The 19390-nt window shown below is 38.2% G+C and overlaps 1 long non-coding RNA gene across 1 annotated transcript in view; it reads left to right on the top strand.

Moving 5' to 3' along the window:
* The first annotated feature begins 12362 nt into the window (after positions 1 to 12362).
* The window catches only part of LOC125452249 (uncharacterized), a 32660-nt gene continuing 25632 nt past the window's right edge, over positions 12363 to 19390 (top strand). The window contains exons 1-2 of the long non-coding RNA XR_007247506.2: positions 12363 to 12477; positions 14036 to 14219. This is a non-coding gene — a long non-coding RNA (uncharacterized LOC125452249). The remainder of the gene's footprint in view (positions 12478 to 14035; positions 14220 to 19390) is intronic.

The following is a 19390-nucleotide window of genomic DNA, read 5'->3' on the forward strand; positions in this document are numbered from 1 at the left end:
AAAAACTAATTACAAAAGCAGCAAACAGGTAGCACTCAGTTTAATATCCCAAAGTCTCAAAGTTCCACTGAGAGTTGACTGCCGTAATATATCAGAGGTGATTTTCTTTTCTTTGTTCATGGATTGTCGGTGTCACCAGCAAGACTAGCATTTCCACAGCTACATACCTAAATGCTCAGAGCTGGTTAGAAGGCACACCTCAGAACTGTGAGACATTTACTCAGTTAAATAAAATGGGTTTAGATCTTATGATCCCTTAATCCTCATCACACACTCAATCCCCACATCCTTTTATACTCTCCACCCACTTCAATGCATCTTCATTCCCACGCTCACAAACACATGTCCCTTCCTATCCCCATGAGGCACACAGTCTGCTTCATAGCTCCATGTTATTTCCACATCTTCATGTCATCTCTAAAACTGCTCACCCACTATCTACTCTAGATAGTCTTCAGGAGACATGTGGAGATGAAAATAAAATTCTAACAACTGAAGAGACATACATCTAATGCAGGAAGAAGTTCCCATATACCCTGCACATGTAGCCAACCAGCTATAAATGAAGAACAAATTCTATTCAGTAACTTCATCCAAAAGGGATAATTGTTTAATATCATCTTAAAGCTCTCAATAAGAATATGAAATCTATAACCTTCTACCAGCTTTAAAACTTAGCCAAGCATTCATAATAGAGTCAGCTGCAATGGCCATCCTTGGAAAATATCAACATTGAAGTCTTAATGCAGAAATAGTTTTTGTTCAAAGCTGCTATGGGTTTGTTGTCAATCAATGCAGAGTAAGTCTTGATATTCTTTCTCTAACAGAGAGTTGTAGCTTGGTTTGTATTTTGTTATTAAAGGGTTGGAGGTTTAAATGACTTCAGGTCATTACAGTTAAACAGACCATCCTTTACAGCCACAAATGTCTCCTCCATAATTCTCTAATTTCCACACTAGAGGTTCAGGTTTCGAAAAGTGAAAATTGTATCTGTTTGAACTCAATATGAATTTAAAATGGCCTACTGAATTTGATTACATTTTCTGATTTTGTAACTAATATCTTGTTCCCTTTACCATGCCAGAAATAATAAGAAAGTAGAGAGAGAGACTATGCAGGTTTTCTGCATTCATGTTTCACTCACCATTTTAAATGAGAATCTGGCTCTATACTTTTTCAATACAGCAGGATTCTCCAAAGTGCAGAACATAATTGGTTGCATTCAAGTTACCCAATGTACCCCTACCATTCGATAGTTATGCATTTAGAAACAACAGGCTACATTGCTCAATATACATGGAGCTTTGTATGAACTTCTGCATAACATCATCCATATGAACACAGATTTCCCAGGGAGCTATCATGATGTCTTTATTTTAATGCAGTCCACCATGTTTCTAAACGTTCATTGATAAGAAATGTTGCCACTGCCCTCAAGGTCCCTCTTAAAAACACCCCACTTAAGGTCTTTCTGCAGTTTCTTCTTAGTGAACAACACTATTTTGATTCCAAACATCACAGAACCATTGAAACAGATAGTGGATTCATATCAGCACAGCGTTTGAAGATTGCAGCAGGCCTGAAAGCATTTCAAAGTAGAACTTCATTAAACACTTTCCTTTAGTGCACTGCGCCTTTGCTTTCCAGCAGTGCTTGTCTGTAATGTTCTTGTTACCATCAAAATTAGGAATTTTGTTCTAATGCCATCTGCAGCCACTTTGTTTTCCACCTCATTCAGCAATTTCTAAGGAATAGGTCCAATCAATGTCCGTATATTGTTGTCACTCCAGAAACCTGTCTCCTAGCTGTATGAATTAAAAGTCCTCAATACAGCAATTCTACAACATTGGTGCTTGATCAAGAACCCAAACTCAATGTATATCACTAACAACAAATGCATAAGCTCAAAAACACGACTTGTACAAGGGTGTAAATCCTTTGTGTGTAATTCTTACAGCACAATTTAATACATCTGTGTTAAAGCCTTCTGTGTGCATTTTAATAAACCACTTTATTCGAACAGTTAACTAACTTTATTAAAATAACAGTCATAAAATTTTGAAATACTGTAAAATATACTCACCATTGCACAAAAAACTGCAGAGAAATAAAGTTAAATCATATGAATTTATAATAATCCATCTTGCTACGTTTTGCAAAGAATGTGTAATCTATATAAATAAACACTTACCTAATAATAACCATTACAATTCATTTACAGAATTTTTGGCATGTTGTCAGTCTAATGAGACATATTACAGTATACATGTGCACAAATCTGTTTTCAGACTGGTTTCAGAGAGTTGGTAACTGCACCTGATTATACAATGTACTCAGCTTTCCTTTCCCAGCCATTACCCTGCACACATCTGCACACAGGCACAGACAGTGCTCATAACTGGAATTCTTGGGACTGTCTGGTTTCCCAGGGACCTTGGGGGATATAGACTGTGCACATTTGGAATAGGAGAAAGTGCATGTTTTCATCAACAGAAAAGACCTGTTTTCTCTGAACTTACTGCATATTTTCAATACTTCATCACTTAGAGGTTTGGCGCTGTCATAAAATCCTACCATGAGTCCTCTGTTCCATCTCAGTTGGCGCTACCACTTCTCCTTGCATGTCTACACGCTTGGCTGGCAGGAAACAGCCATAGCTTGAACCTTTGGTTTCCTCTCATATATTGGCACACCTGCCAAAGAATCAGATCAGTACTAGGACAAGCAAAACAAAGACAAGCACGAGAACTCCTGAAGGCCTTGGTTTCAACCTCAGGTGCGACAAACAAACATGTTGAAATGGACCCCATCTACATACCACTTTGATACAAAAGCGGAAACAATACCGCCCACCATGACAGACCGGGCCATATAAATTCAGAGCAGGACAGACCAACAGCACTTCAACAGAGGCTAGTCAGCACTGAAGATGTCACCTAGAAGAGAGACAAAATGTTTGCATGAAAACCAGTTAGCTCGGTGAACCAACCAACAACTCCTGAATCAGAGACAGCTTATTTTTTTTTTAAATAACAAACTATAAATAAGCCATTAAATTCATAAGTTTCTTATTTATAAAAGTAGTGACTATGTTTAAACTCTTGACCTTGACATATTACTCTCTACAATCTTCCAAACAAATATTCAAATGCTTGATCTTGGATGTAAAATATAAGTCTACCTTTCTCCTCCAAATGGTGACCACTGAGGCATCTAACATGTTCCATTTCACTTTAATTTGTTTTTTAGCTATTGTGATTTTGTATTTTATCCACGTTAAAAATGTTAACATGATCAATGCTAACAGTGAAAGAAAAAGTCACTCGCCCTGGTTCACACAGAGTGCATGGGTAAATATCTTCAGAATACCAAGGGGAAGAGCTTCAATAAGATTCTCATAATTTGTAGCAGCCATTTCATGCAAGAGGTCAGCAAAATCTCTGGGAAACTGAGGCAGCCATTTTTAACCATTTTAGCAGGGATTCTGCCAAAGTTACAGATGTGGAAATGGTGACCTTCAACCCCCACCAAACTCTTAGTAAAGATTTCAATTGTAAAACATGTATCTCAGCAATGTAAACTATCATGCATCAATATAACTCCAAAAAAAAGGGATCAGAAGACACCTTTCACTCTGTTTAACAACCTCCCCCAAGACAAATAATTAAATATTGTCATTCATTTGCTGATGTGCAGAACATTCTGCGTAGGATGTACATAGCAAACATTTCATTAGGTAGGAGGTTATGCGGACTTTTGAACCCAGCCTCACACTTGGGTGCTCAATGTTCACTGCCATTATGAAAATAACCTTTTACATATGTTAAAAAAAGGTATTAGAGAATATTATTACATGTTCTACTCAGCACTTTCAACTTACTGTCGAAATCATTAGTTATAGGTAATATTCAAATGAAATGAATCACTTATTTCTAAAAATAACTAAGCAACAATTATCATCCATACTCTTCAGGCTGGATCAGTTTTAATCCTCAGAAAATTCATTGGTGGCTTCACAAATAGAAGCATCATTGCATTCTCTGCCAGCTCTAATGACTGCTGTCTATCTATATACTTATAATTTTCAGCACAGTATTTATTCGTAGAATTATTCAGCTTTGATTAGAGAAGGTTAATCAACACTTCTTGAATTCTTTTACTGGATTCACTTGTAGGTTGCCATCATCTTAGGGGAAAATAATTCTAGTTATGAACTTTTTAAAAAGGTATGAAAAGTCGAACAAGCTTTTAGATTATTAATTAGGATAACAAAGTGTGGACCTGGAGGAACACAGCAGGCCAAGCAGCATCTCAGGAGCACAAAAGCTGACATTTCGGGCCTAGACCCTTCATCAGATGAAGGGTCTAGGCCCGAAATGTCAGCTTTTGTGCTCCTAAGATGCTGTTTGGCCTGCTGTGTTCATCCAGCTTCACACTTTGTTATCTTGGATTCTCCGGCATCTGCAGTTCCCATTATCTCTTTAGATTGTTAATCCTATTTTTTTCTTTTAGATCATATGCAATGTTTTGCAATATTAAGCTATTTCTGCAATTTATACTGTGCGTTTCACCTTAGGTATTATATCTGGGTTCCCAGTTACTATTGTTGTATTTTCTTGATTGTGGGTTTCTTTGTATTGTCAGCCTCAAGTCTTTAATGTTCATTATGACTATCACTGGGAAGTTCACATCTGCAAACAGTATTTTATATTTTTTTAAAATTTCTCATCTTTTGTCTGTGAATAGTCAGATTCATTATTGTGTTTAATTTCATGCCCTGCTGTTAACAGTTTATGGAAGAAATGATTGTTGAGAGTGAAATTATTACATAAATGCTACTACAGTTAAATCAGTTTTGTCATTATCCTACTTTAATGGTGTATTAATCTGAATGTTTTTGCCTCCACTAAAATACTGAAAAGCAGGAATATTCATGCAGTAACAATTTCAACAAAATATCTATCTTGCTATAAATCAAAATGCAGGTGACTTGTCATCAGGTTTTCCTTCCTCCTCTCCATATTTTTCACCTTTATTTTGACATTCCTGTTATTAACTTAGAGATAAGTTATAAACACAAGCTCTTGCATGAGGAAGATATATCAGAAACTTTTGTACCATGTTTTTCTGTCCTTTAAGGAGACGTAAGAATTTGTGAATTGCTAAAGTGTACTTCAGATAGCCACCCCGGTAGCTAACAATTGTAAATGTTATGGAATCTTTCTGATCATATTATTTATTGCATGTTAAAATTCACCACAAAATGCAATGATTAACATTGCCAAAGTTTGTTTAATCAGCTATATCTGATCTTATTCACAGGGAAGAATTTGGAAATAGCCGTAGGCTATTATCAAGTCATCTGTTAGCTTTGGTATTTTCCGTCAGTTAGAATGAAGTCTATGATGGGTAAAGGAAGTAAATAATAGGTTAAAAGAAGAAAGCCAGTACAGGGGATAAAATTGGTAGTATTTGAAACTTAATATTGTCAAGTGTAGTGGGAGCAAACTGTTGGTGAATATTTGGGAAAATGTACAATTCTGCTTTAGAGTACTATAAGGAAATCTTCCTGAGCCTGTGCCTAGGTACGGAAGCCAATCAGAATACAGCAAGTCCAAGATGATTCAGTGTGTTGATTTGTTTGTGAATCTGCTCAATATTCATTTCTCGCTTTCTCCATCCTTCATATCAACCTTTCATTCCTGCTTTTCAATTCACCCTTCCTCTCTTCATTTCAATTCTTCTTTTCTTCATTTCAATCCTCCCTTTATTCCAATTCTTCATTGATTTATAAAATTATTTTAGTTAGAAAGACTTGTTACAAAGGATAACAATATGCAATGACTACTTTACATTTGGAGCAGAGGCCTCTGAATTAATTCAAGGGTCCCAGCCAGAATTCTAGCAGGAAATAGTTAAAGGATACCATAAAATCTGTTACTCTTGGTTCTTGTTGATTCTAGGATTTTCCAATCGAACTTGCAGGGTGCAGTGCCAATGGTTTTCTATGTGTACCTTGCCTTTAAGAATTCTATGTTCTGTGTCTGTACAGTTTGTAATGTTGCTGCCGTTGGCCTGCTTTGTGTTTTTGGCAGTTGCACAAACAGAAACAAGTCACTGTGCTGTAATGTCTACCTCATAATTTATAATGTGGTTTATTATTTGAAATAACTCTATGAAGGCCGTCACAAAGTAACCTATTATTTACGCAGGTATAGTCATGACCCTACCCAGCTAGCTCAGAGCTGGCTCCTAGAGTGAGCAGAGCCCCTGACACTCCTATTTATATCTCTCAGCCAGGGCTCCCTGATTGGGCCAGGTTAACAGCCCCAGTCAGGGAGCTTATATTCCGTGACGTCCACCTAACTGAAATAGTTCCAGTCACTACACTATTATAAATAAACTAACACACAGAGTTAATCAATGCCTGCTGAGCAATTGGTTATCAGACCACTATTATTAAAATAACATGCTGGAAGCAATGGCAAACATGATGCTGAGAGAAGAGGCCTATCATGCTTGAACTGTCAGCAAGTAAATTAATCTACTGGTGAAACATACAGCTGACAACCTTATATTGTGCTAAAGTGTATGAAACAACCCTAGAAATCTTTGTTCATGATAGTGCCTGAGAGTTGAACTTGCTGCTGGCTGGTAAACAGATTGATCAACATCAATAGGCAAAGTAACTCACATGAGAAAGTAAAGTGATTAGGGTTTCTGTGGGATTAATAACAAGCACTTAAACAGAATATTATTAGAATGATCACAAAAGCCTTTACATCAAGTTATAACATATTAGATCTCTTGACAGATTTCAATGTGTTTAGGAAACTTTTAGATCTTTGGTCTCCAGATTCAGGTGTGTCTGATATCAAAAACATGAAGGTTTCAAAAGCGATTGGCCAGAAAAGTTTGCACAGACTTAATGTATCAGAATTCACAACTGAAAATCCGGAAGATCCCCAAAAGTTATGAACCATATTAGAAGACCAATTCAGAGTCAGATTGAACTTCCCTATTCATTAGCCAGAATTAATTTCATTTAGACAAAAGTCTACTGAATCTGTACATCACTTAGTGAGCCAAAGCAAAAATGCAAGCCTTTTAGATCTGCAGCCAGCAAATGTAATTATGGAGTTGGTTATTGTATCCATCCTATATACACTCTCCAGAATGACTTGCTAAACAGATTGAAGGCATATTGAATTGAAGAACTACTGCTAGTTAGACATACACATAAAGCAATCCTTACAGATTAATTATATCTCTAGATGTTAAGTACAGGTTTACCAGCTGACTTAATCACTGAGCAGCGAAACATAACAAGACATGTGGAAGATATGGTCTCATGCATGAAGGAAATACCCAAGTTTCATTTAATTTTGCAAAGCATGTAGCAGAATGGCCCACTGGCAAAGGTGATACACCAGAGTAGAGATTGATATTAACACAAAGAATCCTGCACTGACCCACAGGACTAAGGATCTTCAAGCTACAATAAAGACCACCTGGTATTGTTGCACAGGCATACACATGAAATTATCAATAAAGTAGATTCTGATAATGTACCTGATGAGAAAAAGAGCTGTGAACAAAAGTTTAACACCATTAATCTCATGGGAAACATCAGTAACATACATTATCTAAAGCGTTTGAGAACATTCAAATGCTCAGAAAATTAGTGATAACAAAGTGTGGAGCTGGATGAACACAGCAGGCCAAGCAGCATCTCAGGAGCACAAAAGCTGACGTTTCGGGCCTAGACCCTTCATCAGCCTAGGCCCGAAACATCAGCTTTTGTGCTCCTGAGATGCTGCTTGGCCTGCTGTGTTCATCCAGCTCCACACTTTGTTATCTTGGATTCTCCAGCATCTGCAGTTCCCATTATCACCGCTCAGAAAATTAGTGATTTGGCTAAGATTGACAAGGGACATGTAGTAATATATTACTCATTCAAGTTTGATAAAGTGTAGTCATATAAAGTGTGAAACTTGCAGCACACAATGGTTTACCAATTCCATGTTCTTGAACCATGTTACTAGAATCCAAGTATAAGCAATCCTCCTGAATATCACAGAGGTTTTGCATAACGGGCACTGCTGGTTAAGCAATCACCAAGAGATTACTCTACTCAGAATCTACAGAAGCTGTCAGATATCAGGAACACAGCAGAAACTACAGCAAAACACTCAAGAAACATCTGCTGAACCAGATATGAAGGAAGATCAGAGCACTGCACATTCTTCTGAATTAGTGAAGCTAAAATCTAGGCTTTCTGATATAGAAAGAAAAATGAAAATGCCAGAAGAAAGGGCGAAAGCAATATCTTAGAATAAATCCAGAATGAAGAATGTAATCATTAGATTGATGGACTCTTTAATGGACGAGTCTGCTAAGCTGGCAAATATTAATGAAGAGCTAAAAAAGAGAGAATGGAAGCTGAATGAACTACAAGCATCAATTCTATGAAAAGACTGTTGGTTTAACTCAGTATGAAACTGATCAGGCTCAGCAGGGGCAGCTACAGAAGTGTGAGGCTGGATGAACACAGCAGGCCAAGCAGCATCTCAGGAGCACAAAAGCTGACGTTTCGGGCCTAGACCCTTCATCAGAGATGAAGGGTTCAGGCCCGAAACGTCAGCTTTTGTGCTCCTGAGATGCTGCTTGGCCTGCTGTGTTCATCCAGCCTCACATTTTATTATCTTGGAATTCTCCAGCATCTGCAGTTCCCATTATCTCTGCAGCTACAGAAGTGTTGGCTGGATTTCAAGGCAGTAATGGAGGAAATGACAATGCTGCAAAAACAGATAGAGATGTTCAGCTATCATAAAAAGTGCTGTAAATCTCTCTCGATACAGTCCTTTTGGAAATAAATGCCAGAAAAGGTGTTCTGGTCAAGGACTCATTCAGGACATAAAGGAGACCATACACATAAAGCAGTAAACAGAAGAGGTTCAAGTTTCAAAGAAAACAAACAGATTATTTTAAGAGGCTGTTCATTTTCAAGCAAGCTATGAGGGAGACAAAAAAAAATTTGGTCCAACAGAAGACTGTAACTTAGATACAGTTAAAAGAATCAGGGGTGCAAAACAGTAGCTTCAAATTAAACTTAAAATTTTAAAAAAGAGTAAATGCCAAGAAGATTTGGAACACTCAGAACAGCCCAAGGAATGAAATCAGCCAGCAGCTAATTAGGACAAAACCTGGCTGTTGTGTATCAGGGTAATCAAATTTTGGAGAGTTCTGGATGTGAGTTTGCTCGCTGAGCTGGAAGGTTAGTTTTCAGACGTTTCGTCACCATTCTAGGTAACATCATCAGTGACCCTCCGACGAAGCTTTGGAAAGTAACTACAATCCATGAAGGAAAAACTTGAAAACACAAATAAGAGTGACTGGCAACATCAGCAAAGACTGAAAATCAATGTCATCTCCAGACAAAGTCACCATCCTGAGACTTTAACAAAAAACTGCAGCCCATTTGCTGTAGGCAGGCCCACAATGTGATTCGGGAGGAAGTTTCAGGATTTTGACCGAACAACACTGAAGGAATGGCAATGTATGTCAAGGTCAGAATGGGGAATGTCTTGGAGGGGAACCTACAAGAGGCAGTGTTCCCATATATATCCTGCCCTTGACTTCTGGATAGAATTGAATGAAGGATTGGAAGGCGATATCTAAGAATCATAGAATCACTACAGTGTGGAAGTAGGCCATTTGACTTCTCAAGCCAACATTGATATTTCTGAAGAGCCTCCTACCTAGACCCAGACCACTCCACTTTTTCCCTGTATTTTCCTTGGCCATTCCAGCTCATCTGCACATCTTTGTGCTGTGGGAGGAAAACCATACGTAATGGGGAGAATGTACAAAATCTACCCAGTCAGTCACCTGAGGCTGGGAGAGAACCCAGTTCCCTTGCACGGTGAGGCAGTAGTGCTAGCCACTGAACTACTATGCTGCCAATGAATTGGTGATTTTGAAATCTTGGTGAATTTCAGCAGTGCATGTTGCTGTTACTGTGCATTGGTGATTGGGTGAGCAAACGTTAGTGAATGTGCTGCTCATCAAGTGGACTGTGCTGTCCTGGAAGGCATCAAGTTTGTGAGTGTTATTGGAGCTTTGGAACGTATCCAATAGTTGTCTGACTTGTGCCTTGTAGACTGTGGACAAGCTTTAGGGACCAAATAGATGAGTTGCTCACGGAAGGACGCCTAGCCTCTGATCTGCTCTAGTAACCACAATATTAATGTGACTAGTCCAGTTCAGTCTCTAGTCCATGGTAATCCTCAGGATGTTGACAGTAGGGGATTCACGATGCTAATAACAGTGTATGTCAATGAGTAATGGTTAGATTCTCTCTCTTGTTGGATACAGCCATTGCCTGGAATTTGTATGGTGCAAATGTTGCTTGCCACTTATCAGTTCAAGACTGGATGTTACCCAGGTCTTGTTGTATTTAGACATGGACTGCTTTTAGAATCTGAGGAATCATGAATGGCGCTGAACATTATGCAATCATTGGTGAACATCCTCACTTTAGTCCTTATAATGGAAGAAAGGGCAATGATGAAGCAGATGAAGATGGTTGGGCCTAGGACACTATTCTGAGGAACTCCTGCAGAGATATTGTGGAGATAAGGTGCTTGACCTCCACCAACCCACAACCAGCTTCCTTTGTTCCAAGTGCAATTGCAACCAGTGGAGAATTTTCCCACTAATTTATAATGACTTGTGTTTTGCTAGGACTCTTTAATGTACACTTGGACAAATGCAGCTTTGATGACAAAAGTTGAGAATCTCACCTCACCATGCAGACATGTGACTCAGCAGTTACCAGCTGCTTCACAGGACCAGGAACCTGAGTTTGATTCCATCCTCGGGCTACTGTCTGTGTGGAGTGTGCACATTCTCCCTGTGTCTGCGTGGGTTTCCTCTGGGTGCTCTGGTTTCCTCCCATAGTACAAAGTTGTTCAGACTAGGTGGATTGGCCATGCTAAGTTGCCCATGGTGTTCAAGGATGTGTAGATTAGGTGTATAATAGGGGGAATGGGTCTGGGTGGGATGCGTTGAGTGTCGGTGTGGACTTGTTGGGTAAAAGGCTTGTTTCCACACAGTTAAGGATTCTATGATCTATATCAGCAAATTGTCATAGTAGCTCAGAGGCTCACTTTTTATTGTGAATACTTAAGCTTTATTTACGAAAGGATGTGGGTGTTGTTTGAGTACCTTGCCTTGAAGAGCATTTTCCGTCAACAAATCCATGTGTTTGTGTATACAATATGTGAGGCTGCTTGCCAGTTAGATTGCTTTGTGTTTGCAATCTGCACAAAAGGACACAAAGAACTTTGCTGCAAAGTCTGCTTCATAACTTATGTTTTACTGTTTTAAGGAAACTAACCAATCAATGCCTGACAAGCCATTCGATCATTGTCATTAAAATGACAAGATGGAGCTACTTGGATTCCAAACAAAAAGGGAGACTTTACTTCTTTAATTATGAATGGACTGACAAAGGGACATGGCAGGTGTCTCTCAATTTTCTGAAGAAAGTTCTAGGCCTAAAACGTCAGCCTTCCTGCTGTTCTGATGCCGCTTGGCCTGCTGTGTTCATCCAGCTCCACAACTTGTTATCTCAGATTCTCCAACATCTGCAGTTCCTACTATCTCTGGCAGGTATCTCAATGTGGTTTGCAACTATACTAATCAGGAAGGACGCACACACACAGCACATTCCATTAAGGATGCTTGAATTTTGAAGTTTGGATATTTATATGATCAAAATGTTTTAGCGTAGGGGTGTGTATACAGAATTTTGAGCAGAAATCCAGCCTAATCTTGGCTCCTTTGCCTTCCTGCAGTGGTAATAGCAGGAGCTTTTTAGTTGCCTTAGCACCTTTTTGGACACATGCAACGGAAAGTATTGTAAGAGAAGGTGGTGTGCCATATTACAGACTGGAATTCTACAAACAGCTTTACCTGGATAACCTTGAAACTATGAATGTGGCACCAAGACTGAACTAACTGGAAGAAAGCACTGTAAGATGCTCTCCCACAGCCAAAGTCCCACTATTCGCTTCAGTTATCAGAGTTTCTTCACTCACTTCTTCAGCGAAATATAAATGGACATGAACAGTGTTAGACAGAGAAAATAAACAAACTGGGGAAAAATATTCTGGCAGCATTTTAAAGGAAATGGCATTTGCATCACATTCCCAACGTGAAAGCACCTCAGATAAAAGAATAAAAGTGTCACCAGTGAAAGCAGGAACGCTGTGTCATTCCTAGTTAAATATTATACAGATTTTCTTGGTTGTCTAGACATGCTGAAGTCCATCTGCTCCAAAGAAAAAGCAGTCTGTGCAAGCAAAAGACCGAGGGAATGATCAATGCTGGGCTATCTGGTCCTTTTCGATCCCAACTCTGACCTCTTTCACTATATCTAAGTTAAATCAGCAGCCGGGTGTTAATTATGAGGTAAATAAGCAGTTACTTCCTAAAGCAAATCGGTGAGAATTGAGTTTGTTTTGGAGGTCTTGGGGATCACAGTCCTGGATTTCTTCAGGTTTCAGTTTACTCCATTGAAGACACTTAACAGCATTTAAAAAGGAGCTGGGGAGTGATCATCTTACTGATGACCTGGGATATACTTCCTTATCCACTGAGCATGGTTTACGTAATCAAGCTCACACAGATAAAAACTTGGCAAGCAACTCTGCCACATTTTTAATCAAAAAATGATTTTTGACCTCATCCAGCATTATTTATGTGCTTAACCAATTAATTTTTAAATGATTATCTGTGCTAAAATCTGCATTAATGTCAACTTATTTTCGTGTTTTCACAATTCAAGAGCAATTCCGACTAGAAACATACTAATCTGTTATATTTCTATGTGTCAATTATGTTAGAATGAACAATCTATGAAAATGTATAAATTAAATGAATGGAAAAGGGGGAGAGTCTAAACCACTGAATAGCAAATTTATTTTTAAATAAATTTAATTTTAAAATTTATTTAAAAAGACATAGTCATACAGCACAGAAACAGACCCTTTGGCCCAGCCCATCCATGCCGACCAGGTTTCCTAAAATGAACTAGTCCCACTTGCCTACATTTGGCCCATATCCCTCTAAACCTTTTCCATCCATGGACCTGTCCAAATGTATTTTAAATGTTATAACTATACTCGTCTCTACCACTTCCTCGGGCAGCTCCCTTTTAAATCTTTCCTCTCCACATTAAACCTATGCTCTCTAGTATTGGACTCCACTACCAGGTCTGGGGGTGGAGGGAGGTGGTGGTGGTGGGGTGTGGTGTTGTGTGGCTATCCACTTTATCTATGCTCCTCATGATTTTATAAATCTCTGTAAGATCACCCTTCAGCCTCCAACATTCCAGGGAAGAAGTCCCATCCTATCCAGCCTCTCCTTATAACTCACACATTCCAGTTTTGATAGCTCTTTGTAAATCTTTTTTTCACCCTTTCCAGTTTAATAATATCCTTCCTACAGAAAGGAGACCAGAACTGAATGCAGGGCTCCAGATGAGGCTTTACCAACACCTGGTACTGCTGTAACACAATGTCCCAACACAATGGACTCAATGCTCTAGTCAATAATAGCAAGCATGCCAAACGTGTCTGTGAAAATGCGTTATTTAATTAAATTATTAACATGACATAGAAATGGTTTAAGATATGTGCATCTTGGGGAAACTGATTTAACATAAAACTGTAGCAATAAGATGCCAGCTACTAAGTAAGTACTTTAACTGCAGATCCATGAAAACTAGCGTGGATTTTGAACTTAGTATCATTTTGTGCATTCCTAATATTTGCTTTTAAAAATATCGTTAAAGCATGTGCAGCATTAGGATAGTCTGTCAACCCAATTGGTTCCAATTATCCACACAAAACATAGAAGCTTTAAGCAAGTGACAGATGTGACTTAGTTGCATGATCATGGTTTTGGTTTATTAACAGCCTGTTACTTGCTTGGGCATTTTCTTTATTTGTTCTTTCATCATTCATAGAACAGCACCATTGGAAAAATGAAGCGCAATACTTTTTCTTTGGTTCGAAGGCACACATGCAACATTAAAGAAATATCCATTATTTGTGGATTAGAGACAAAGGCAACAAATGCCCAGATAACTGTCATTCCACTTCATTCACCTCAGGAATAATAGATGAGTGGAAACTCAAACCTACAGTAAGGTTAGTGATTATTATTTGATTCAAAACCTTCATCCTTCAAAACGGCACCCAACTAAAAACTTCAGCACACAGCAACTCTCAGACAAACTATCATGCAACCCTCAATAAATATCAGTCTTGAAGCCACAAATACTTTAGACAAATCTCTGTTATTCTTTCCTGATCTTTTGGGTTTTGGAATTATACAGTTGACATTAAATTAAACAATCATAATTTTGCTTGCATGAAATCTTCTTTATTAGAGCCATAAATATTATAATAACACTGGGGAATAATTAATCATTCAATAACCTACCATGACAAAGTTAAGTGATGCTCAGTCAAGGAATACAGCCAAAGTGAAATAAAAACTGAACCCAACTGCCTCTCCCCCATACTATTTAGGGAAAAGGCATGTTCCAGCAAAATCTCCAAATCCATTGAGAATAATTCCTGGAAGAAAACCAAAGCAATAAAATTGGTTCCATACAAGAGGTCTTAACCTTTGAATCTACCTGTACTTCAGTCTCTTCAAAATATTTTAGTGTGGATGTTCTCTAATGTGGAACTGGAATGAAAGAGAAATGAATTATGAAGAGCCATGGGATGTGATTTATATTTCGCCAGTGGGCCAGACCAACCATTTACAAGCAATAAATTTGATTCGGAGTTTTACAGAGCAGTAACACAATGAATCTGAAGTGGTGTATGAGTGGTTATCTAGTAGTTGAAAGGTGTCACTGGCTTTGAAATAGAGTTGTATGGGGAAGTCATTGTAATGCAAGGATTATAACAATGCATAAAAAGATTTTTCTTAGCTTCATTGAGTTTTGTTCCCAAATAATGGACCTGCCAGATGTTAACAAGATCAAAGATGCTGACAAATGTCTTGATGGAAGAATTTGGGGAATGAGGTTCATAAAGCAATAGCAACAATCATACAATCACACAAAAGAGGAAAGGCATTTGCTTCATAATTGGCCCTGATTATTATCTATTATTACACTATTAGCTCTGTTTGACGCAGATTACTTAAACCCAACAGGTTGAATGTAAGTATCCAGTTGACGTGATGACCTTGAATTTCCAGAGAGCTGTTTAGACACTGTTAGCACTTCAGCGGGACCGATGTTGGTTGATACTGTCCAAACTCACTGAACCATGAACTCAGTATATCAGTACATCCTGGGGTGGTTCATTATTGCAAATCCTCCTTATTACAGTAATATTTGGAAAAGTGGAAAATTAACTCTGTGACTTTTGAAAATTCAGAAATGAGCTGCAGATTGCATCAGCTGCTGGTTTAGGATATGGAAGGGGTTAATTTCTTTTCCCACCTCTGAATCTGCAGATTCTTCAGCAGAAACCCACACAAATGTTTTCTACTCCAAAGTTTTGGCCAGGAGAGCGACTTCAGCCATAAGCAATACTAAAACCAGCATGGAATTTCAGCACATGTATTTATTTTCGTCTACCATGAAAAATATTTTAATGTTCATACCTTTAAACCTTACACTATTCAATCAGTGACATTCCTACCGTTACAGTCTTCTGATATATTTTAGGGAAGGAAATGATACACAGAAAATTAGTCTGCTTTAGACAATCCATCTGTGGGTCAACAAATATATCTGTATTTTGTTAAGTTAAAATGAAAAGGCCAAACCCATTCCTAAAATTATATAAAAATGTATGGATTCTTAAGTTAGTTTCTGTTATGAGTTTGAGCGCGAGCATTCAGTCATGACATTGGAGCATGGTGGGTGTATGCTTAATAAATGAAAATTGAATTCCAACAGCACTGATAATTTAAACCTACTGACACCATAAAAGTGTGAACGATACAAATCTCTGTTTGGCTGTCGACAGAACCTGGAGTTTCCCACACCTGGTCATTTAATCCTCCTCCCCTGGACTTATCGACTTCAGCTTTGTTGGTTGATGGTTAGGCCAGTTGGCTACACAGCTGATTTGTAATGCAGAGTGGGAATAACAGTGCGGCTTCAATTCCTGTACAGACTTAGGTTACTGTAAAGGCTTTACTCTTTGCCTGAGGCATGATGAACCACAGGTCAAACTGACCATATGTTACTTCTCTGCCCCTCTCTCTCTCTCTGATGAGAGAACAGGCTCTGGTCCTCGGTGACGAGGGCAGCTTTCACTTCACACTTCTCACATGAGCAAAACAGTGCTTCAATTAAGCAGTTTGCAAACTTTCAGAATCATCACTGTGTTCAACAAATTCAGGATGTTGCTGGGAATGGAGGGTTTGAGTTATAAAATTAAGCTGGGACTTTTTTTTTCACTGGATCTCAGGAGGCTGAGGTGTGACCTTATAGAGGCTGTTAAAATCATGGGGAATATAGATAAGGCAAATGGCTGGTTTCTTTTCCTTGGGGTGGGAGATTTCAAGACTAGGGAGCATATCTTTCAGGGGAGAGGAGAAAGATTTAAAAAAGACATGGGGGCAATCTTTTTTCCACAGAAAGTGGTTTGTGTGTTAATGAACTGCCGGAGGAGGTGGTGGATGCTGGTACCATTACAAAGTTTAAAAGACAGTTAGATAAGTGCATGAGTAAGAAATGTTTGGAGGGATACAGGAAAAGCACAGGCAGGTGGAACCAGTTTAGTTTGGGACAATGGTTCCCATGGACTGATTGGACTGAAGGTTGTCATTCAGTGCTGTATGACTCTATGTCTCAATAAATCAAAATTTCTAGATCCTTTTACTTAGACAGCAGCTGCTAATAATGATGCTATTCCCATTTACATTTCTTCTAGACACCCTTTACTCATTTCCCACCACATTTGCCATGTCTCATCATTTCTTTTTGTCATATTATCTCCCCTACTTTCAAACCTATCATAGGCATTTCCTTTTTATTCATTCCTCCTCACCCCCAAATCCCTGCCTTAAAACCTGCCTAAAATCTGTTACATTCCTAAAGTTAAAGACTTAGTGAACATCCTTAAGGGTATCCAGAGATAACAGAAATCTGAAGCAGGGTCCCTACCCAAAACATCAACTCCTGCTCCTCTGGTGCTGCCTGGCCTGCCGTGTTCTTCCAGCTCCACAGTGTGTTGTCTCTGACTCCAGCATTGGTAGTTCTTACTATCACTGAAGGATATCCAGTTTTGTTTAATTCACCTGAAAAACTAACTTGGCTTCTTTCCTCCAATGGGGCTTTCTGACCATAGAGATCAGCGTTTCTGCCCAATAAGTGGAAGGGCTTCTAAACATATAGCAGCCAGCATCAAATTGTTGATTTGTTGCTAAGTCGAGTGAAGAACATCCAATAATGGTATGGATGGCATTCTTCAGTCAGAATTATGATAGGTCATCAGGGCACTGCAGAGGAGGATCATGCTTGATGTATAAGGTTATTGTTTCAACGTTGATTTTATATGGTGCCTTTCCTACGTATTCCTGTTGAATACGAAAAAACAATGTCAAAGAAAGACTTTGTTTGAGGTTGTCATGCAGCACCGCAAATGTTTATGAACCCAGCGTATGAGGACCATCCTGGTCACCAATTATAATCTGAGCAGAAGACTGGCATAATTAATGCTTATGCAGACATTCAGGTTATTTAATGATTCTCAGTGACATTACAGTGCTCAATCAGGAGAATTACTGAGGAAACTCAGCATAAAATTTGAAGGTGAGGCTGCATGTAGCAATATTTAAGATGGAAAAAGAATTCATAGAGTTAACATAATGTACAGTGATGAACATTTTAAAATTCATCTGAAATATAGGTTTAGGCAATAATTCCATCTTAGTGTCTGGTGACATTCACAGATCACCTAAATTTTAAGTCTTACAGCTTGATTGTGACAGTGGCTTGACCGAGTTACTGCCTTTGTAATTCACTTCCAGTCATCTAGTGCATTTACATCTGAGTTAATTCCATGAAATACAATGTTTTGCAGGGTATTGAATCTTCCTGAAATTTATGACCAAATTTAAGACACAAAACTGTTACAGCTATTAGGCTTTATAAATATATTGCATGTGCATGAACTGATAAATATTTATCATGATCATGAAATATTTTGTACTGACTGTTTCATCAGAGGTATCAATACACTTACTTGAATTTCATACCAAGTTGCTCACAATTTGTATTAGTAGTTGCAAAGTTAAGTTTAGCTTCCATTGTTAAATTTCATTGCATTATCTGAAGTCAGTATAGCAATATCATATATAAAAATAAAGAAAACTGAAAGCCAAATCATTGAATTATTGATTAAAAGTATGATTCATGTTATCTATCTTTATTTTATTTGAGTTTAATACAATCACTTATATAAACTCTCCAGAATTTTCAGATTTATTGCAGATTTCTCATCTTTGATGCAAATCTTGCAGATATCATCTAAGAACAATCTAAAACTTCACATATCATTAATCTGTCCTCCTGCTTCAAAATTCCATGGCTGGGATTGTCATTTCTCTGCTGTGTTTTTATTTCTAACTATGTTAACAGTAATTAAATCATTACACAGGGCATAAAGCTTTCAGATCATTTAATCCCAAAACCAACCAACAGAGCTCGGGGCCATGGGTTGCCCCGTAAATCCTGCCACAATTTATTATAGTAAACATCAGATTAAATCCAGGCAATAAATTCCTTTTCATCATTTTGTAATCAACCTATATTTTCAATTTACATTCTTTTCTGTCAAAAGGTCAATCATGCTCCTTGCCAGTGCTTTGAACCCCAAAAACTGTCACCAGCAATTATGGCAGTTAAAGCAATGAAAATGCACTCTATGGAACAGAAAATACAAGGAAGGTTTTCCTTTATAATAAGTAACTACAGAATGTGGTGCACAAATATTTTAGAGCATGGGCCTTTTTAAAACCTTTATTACTGACCAATCTCACATGAAAATGATTTTGTTGCTGAACATTGGTCTGATTTGAGAAACATGGCTTTTGGAAGTCCCAAAAGTTGTTTTTGCTCCATCAACACTGCTTCACTAGAAATTTGAAACAAAAATGGGAGCAATTCTGAGGAATTTTTTCCCACCCTTGTTATGCCTTTGAACCTTTAAAACTGGACGTTAGTTTCAACTGGTACTATGTCACCCTGGTTGTCAAGGAAACTCATCAGATCAGTGTTAAATCTATGTTGTATGTCTGTTAAACCCTCTAGGAATAGAGTTGAATCAATGTGCTTTTATTA

The sequence above is a fragment of the Stegostoma tigrinum genome, chromosome 4 (genome assembly GCF_030684315.1).
Source record: "Stegostoma tigrinum isolate sSteTig4 chromosome 4, sSteTig4.hap1, whole genome shotgun sequence".
NCBI lineage: Eukaryota > Metazoa > Chordata > Chondrichthyes > Orectolobiformes > Stegostomatidae > Stegostoma > Stegostoma tigrinum.